The sequence below is a fragment of the Gigantopelta aegis genome, unplaced genomic scaffold (assembly GCF_016097555.1).
Source record: "Gigantopelta aegis isolate Gae_Host unplaced genomic scaffold, Gae_host_genome ctg5017_pilon_pilon, whole genome shotgun sequence".
Classification (NCBI taxonomy): domain Eukaryota; kingdom Metazoa; phylum Mollusca; class Gastropoda; order Neomphalida; family Peltospiridae; genus Gigantopelta; species Gigantopelta aegis.
Window position 1 is genome coordinate 19,163 of NW_024534171.1, and position 6,595 is coordinate 25,757.

The window sequence follows — 6,595 nt, forward strand, 5'->3', positions numbered from 1 at the left end:
TATTGAAATGAAATAAGGGAAAAGAGTCAATTGAAAGTTTCAGGTAAATTAGGCAAGTTAACCACCACTTTCGTCATCACTATCCAACGTCTTAGGGCCATGTTTGAAACCACTGATTCCGTTTTTCTGAATCTTTGTTTCTTCTTTGTCTCCTTCAGTATCAACAGGATATTTGATTAGAGTCTGTTTCTTGTTGTCATCTTTCGGATAGCAGTATCTTCCTCATTAGAAGCAAAAAACCTATAAAAGACTCTCAGACAGACTTTAATGTATAAATTCTCTTTACCTTCCTCGCTATCACTCTCAGAAGGAACCTTTCCGGACTCCGATAGTGTTGTTCCTGTTACTGTTTCTTGTCTTGTGGAACTAGTCCCTCCATCTCTTCAACGTCATGTTTCTTTAATTATTTCTAAATTTTCTGCATTGCTTCTTGCCTTGTCTTCTTCCCCTAAATAACCATAAAATCCCATAATGGATGCCTCCATGATTATTAGTCTGTAAAGGAGATATAGTTGTATTTCAGTATTACCTATCCTGACTCATCTTCAGATGAAGAGACAAATGCTTGAGATATGGACACGTTTCTTCTTACGTTTTGCGACCTTTTTCAGTAGTTTCTGTACCCTCCTCTTCTTCTTCCTAAAGGAAAAAAATTATCCAATTTTGGTTACGATTTTGCAATTTACATAACTAATTTGTTAAACACTTTGTTATATACAAAACAGATCATGATTGTCATATGGATACCATTTAAGTCGTGGTCAGATGTTCAAAGGACCAACCTGTTAGGTCATTAGTTAGGACAACATTCCTTGTGTTTCAAACAAAGGTCTCCTTCTCTGTTGTGATATGTTCAGTGCATAGTGACAATGTACTATATAGTAACATTCATTAATATTAGATAGGACTGAAGGTTTGAAAGTGAGGTTTTACAAGGAATAAAATGGAGATTTGAGACTCAACTGAAGTTGATACATGACTATATGCAATTACAACATTCTTACTGATTTCTTTCTTTCTGCTCTTTCACTCCAGGCTGCCTCTCCTTCTTCTTTCTAAATAACCAATGACATAATTGTAATCGTTATGCATACAATATAAGATCAAAACCGCTTCTTTGTCTCTTTCTCTTTTCCTGAGACTTTCTTCATCGTCAACAATCTCAGGCTAGATTTAGCCATGTTTTGCTAATAAAATAGAAACAACAATTACATTATAAAGAGAATTAACATACTTCTTTCTGCGTTCTTTTTTTTGGTGGTGCAGACTCTTTATCTCTCCATCATCACTTAGTTAAACATCACCAGCAGCTGCTCTCTAAAGAACAAATAATCAACATGTAGTAATAAACAACCATACACTATATGCACCAGCCCACTACATGTACAATTACATTTACCAGTATACATGTACTAGACAACCTTTGAAACAGACATCAAAACCTCCTTCTAATAAACAATCCCTAATCACTAGATGTCCTTTAACACTAAAGCACACACAACACATACACAAAAGTGTTTAGGACACATTACTCAATGAGTGATTAAAATCCTATAATGTGCACTTTAAAATCAGTTATACAAACCTTTCCCTTGAGTGTTTTTGGAGGTGATGCTCTTTTCAAAATAAGTAGATTTTGGTTTTTAGAATGAATTGTTGCCTGGCTGGTTCCAACTGTTGCATCTGCCAATTCCTTCTCTCGAGCTTGTTGCATCTAATAGCAGAAGAAGATTATAAATTTAATAAACTAGTAAAAATCATGACATCTCAATATTAGGGACATCATTTAATGTTCTCATGGACCCATGCATTTCCAATATGAATCAGAACTAATATCTGAAAAGAGGATACCCCTTCAATTAAGATAATGAAGAATAACAGTGCCATATAAATGAAATTCCAACTGATGGAAATACAATATACCTCATGTTCAAGTTGTTTTCTGTCTTAGCATTTCAATTCTTTTTCTTGTTTCTCTCTCAATAATCTCTCTTCGTCTTCTATTCGACGAGCTCTAGTCACATGATGTTGGGCTTGACTAAGAAGATCCGAGCAACGTCTAGACCAAGACACAAGTCATAGTGTAATAATGTACATTACTTTACATACCTGGCTTCGTGGCTAGCAAATTGTAAATCAATTTCATTTCGATCTCCTTCACGACTTAAAAATACAAAATTCCTATTAAATAAAAAAAATATTATATTAATAGTTGCATGTGAAACCAACCCTACTCCCCAAAACAAACTAAACAGTATGCATTGTTATATAATATTATAACACACAACTCTTCTATCCACTGTGTATAACATATACCTTGTTAGATTAAATATAATAGCAAACACCAATGTTGCCCCCACTAACTTGTACAGAAACAAATATATAACAGTCACTTATATACTTAGTATTCATAATATCTATCAATAATATTAAAATATTATTGATAGATACTAGAATTGATGGATAACAAACCACGTTCAAAATGATTACCAATATTTTAATGCCAAATATACTAGTTTTATTGATGTTATGTTTACCTTTGCGCCATTTCTAGCTCTCTGATAGTAAGACAACACATCTGATTAACATGCTCCTCTCGTTTTTTTAGAATATTACTGGCTGACCAGCGCTGAACAAGAGCCAAATTGAAAAGAAGGAGAGAGTCATGTGGAGCAATATGACGAGCCTATAGGAACAAATATATCATTACTAATTATATAAAAAGTTATATGTACCTTGAGTAATGTAGTTTTTACAATCTGAGAGTCGTCCAGCTTTAAAGTAAGCACGAGCTAAGTAGAGTAGCAACACATCAGTGTTGTGAAAATTGTGTAAAACTTTTTAAGACAGTTCTCGCTCCCTACTGTAATACAAGAGATATAGTAACAGTTATATCAGCAGATATATAGAGTTGTATCTGTCCTGTTCCGGACTCCATGGCAAAGGATCTGAGGGTCAGAACTAGTACAATGGAGTCTGAACTAAACACAGAGAATTGATCTAACTCTGTGATTAAGCATTTGAAGAAAGCACACTTTCAACTGCTTAGGTGACAGAGTAAACATATCATCCTTACTGTAATCTTACCATACCATTTGTATAGCTGAAATATACTGCTTCTGTTCAACATATATGTGCGCCAAGTTTTAACAAACATCAGGAAGCTCAGCTGTAGCTTCTCGGACTTGAGCAAATACACTCTCTAGCTTCTCTGAAGAAACCTTTGTGAGCTAAAACAGCTCCTGCAGACAAAACAGTGATAATATAGAAAAACAGAGTGACTAACCGATCCATTTGCAGCGTAAAAGATTATGAGGATCTTTGGCGTAAGACATCTTTATAATAGCTTAGTGCTCTATCTTGATGTCGTTTGTCTTGTATGAATTGACTACAAGGAAAAACACACAGGTTCTTCTTATCTTACTTTAGTTTTGTCACGATGAGTTGATGTATTGAGGCAAGCCAAACATTACCTAATGATAACAGAGATATTGTGTCCCTTTATTTTTAGGGTTCTGAGAATGCTTTCAAATTTCTCTGTCCAGGACCCCATTCTTGTTTGGCCAAATGGAGATTACCCATTAAGATCCAAGCATCTGCATGATCCTATCACAAAACATATAGCGTCAATGTACTCAAAAAACTATAGTGTCGGTTTTAATGGGAAAGTTTACTTACCTGGTTTTTCTGTAGTGCTTCTTTTTTAAAACCAGTCAGATGCTTCATAAATTCTGCTCTTGTCTCGAGCAATACATCCTAGTCCTCAGATAACAATCATATAGCGAGAGTGTTCCTTTAAAATCTCCTTGTACAGGTTCTCAGCTTTTCAAATTCACAAAGAACCTCATAGAGTCTTGCAAGATTGTAAGTTGTTGGAACCATAATGGCATTGTATTAGGTCTCATCTTGAATACTCTCTTGACGAGAACGATCCAAGGACTGTTCAAAGAAAGACTACAAGACAGACAGTCCAGACATGAGTATTGATATTTTAGTCTAGTACTTACCAAAGCTTCTTGATAATTGCCTAGTTTAAAAGAAGAAGTATCCAACATTGTTCAGTATCTCAGGAGGTATGTCTGCTCCAACTGTTTCTGTTAAACAATTGAGAGGCCTTCTCATACGCTTTTAAAGAACCCTGAAGACAAAAGAATAAAAAAAATATACTATATTATAGAGCATCAGGATTTACCGCCTTCCAATTGTGGCCTCTAATATTCCTCCTAACTCGATCCAAGCTTCTACATCTTCAGGAAATTCTTCCGTAACGTTTTTTCAAGTGGGCTCTTAGCAATATCTCTCTTCTCTGATGATGGAGAGTTAGCATATAAAGATCCAGGATCTTCATGGTTTCATAATTTCTCCGGTTGCACTGAAAGAACCTTCTCAAAACACTGAGCTGCCTAGAAAAGGAAGGCTGACTGTAGAAATCAAAGAGCTAGGACAAGTCATACATTCTCATTGTCCTGTCGGGCTAAGTACATCTGTCCTAGACCAAAATGAGGCAGGACATAGCCAGCAGCTGCAAATTGAGTTGCCTGATAGTAATACTGAAAAGCTGGATCAAAGTCTCCTGTACATGAAATGGCTCGTGCCAGTTGGTAACACTCTTCTGCTTGCATCGCCTCTACTTCTTCCATGAAAAGCATGTAGAGCTAAATGTTGTACTTTAGTGTAATCCTACAAATAACCTAGTATAATGGAAGAAAATTTAACATGATTATCTTACCTTTTTTGAAAAAAGAACTGATTTGCTAAGTGGTTGAGGACCATGGGATTACAGAATCAATAGTGTAAGCCTTTGATAAAGCTCCACCCCTCTCTTGATGGACTCTAGTGCTATCCCATTTATCAGAAGATGAACTTACAGAACTCCTCACTACGTAGCAATAACAAACTGTTTGATGTTTAGTTCAAGTATAGCTCAAACCCTACCAGTGCCACCAACGCAGACAGGATCTAAATCTAGAGCCCTTTGGAATGCTTAGCCTAAATAGGGAGGGAGTGTAGCAAGGAAATGTCATCATTCATTAGTAACCATTATATCAACCTTGCTTTGTCATATCATTTTTCCTAATTTCATAAAGCCAATGACCCATTCCTAAACGGACTGTTCCTGGACAATTTGGGTTAGTACGGAGAGCCTTCTTGTACAAAAACTAGTGATCCTTTGTAATCCTTCTTACTAAAAAGCAAACACAAGCTTTGCCTAATAAGCTCACCCACCAAGATGTTATCTGGAGAACTGTGTAATATGTCATTAGAAGCTAGAATTATTTCACTAACTGTTGTACGAGCAAAGTTAAACTGAGGCTTCTGCTTGTGTCATCTTGTCTCCCTCAAGAAGACAGAGATATGCTCTTCCTAATAAATGTTGAGGGTCATACATAATGATTTGGTCAGCTGTTGTATAGAGCAAGGTCGCTGAGTGAGAGTGAGAGAGAGATAGAGAGAGGAGAGAGAGAGATGAGAGAGAGAGAGAGAGGAGAGTGTGGGTGTGTGTGTAGTGAATGCTGTTAGACATTAAAATACTGAATTTTATTTTGATACCTTTGAAAAATTTTCTTTCTTAGTATCTTATTTGTTCTCATGACGTGCTTTCTGTATGTAATAAGCAGCGAGTGGTGTCTAAAGCAGCCATCATTTGATCTTTCTCATGTCAGAATATGAAATATCAGCATCTAATGTATTCATCACATAAATACAAAGCAACCGTCATTTGTACCTGTTCTTGAAGATTCTAGTATTCTCTCAAACTCATCATATTTATTTTGTTTATAATAATGAAGCTAACATGTATAGTTAGTTATTATAACATAAATAACCAATGACTTTATACTCACAGCTAATGCTAATGTCCACCCATGTGTGTAGAGGTGGCCCGTTCATCTCGTAATATACTAAGAACTGTGGGGGGGGGGGGTTCTCCCCTGGGGGGGGGGTCTTCTGGTTTCACCTCAGGTAAATTGATCAATATCAAGTTCTAGTGCTTAACCTATTAATGCGAGAACAGGGCACATTAATTAGAATCATATGGTTAGCCTGTTGATCTCTCCAATGACTTACCTCATCTGTGTCTCTGAGAGGGATTTCTACTGAAGTTGCTCCTGGAAAATAACGCGTGGTCATGATTGGACTTAATCTATCATCTACATTTACACATCATCATTAGGAGAGTTATCCTCAGCACATGTAGAGTAACATTTACGGAGATAAACGGAAAGATTTATTGGGATAGTAAATTTAATTTAGAATGCAGATCCCTTGTCATTAGTTACTAATCAATGTGTTTCGTTATACATCTATTTTTTAACAAGTTTAGTATTATTGTTTGAATGATTCACAGTACGACTGCCTGACTGTGGACCATGAGTACTAGTGTTTGCACCATGATAGAGTTGATATATTATATAGTTAATAATAATTATTAATTATTTCTTGTAATATCAAAAACTCTCTCATAACATTATTGTAGCCAAATATATATGGGGAGTATAAAATTACATAAAAGCCTAATTGTAAAAAAAGAAAATAATAAATTAAAAGTGGCCTAAGACAAAATGATAATCATTATACTGATACCAAATATTACTAT

General features: G+C 35.6%; 1 pseudogene; it reads right to left on the reverse strand.

The window, feature by feature from the left end:
• Positions 1 to 1,947: 1,947 nt before the first annotated feature.
• LOC121366215 lies at positions 1,948 to 5,889 on the reverse strand (annotated as a pseudogene).
• Between the last annotated feature and the right edge of the window lie 706 nt (positions 5,890 to 6,595).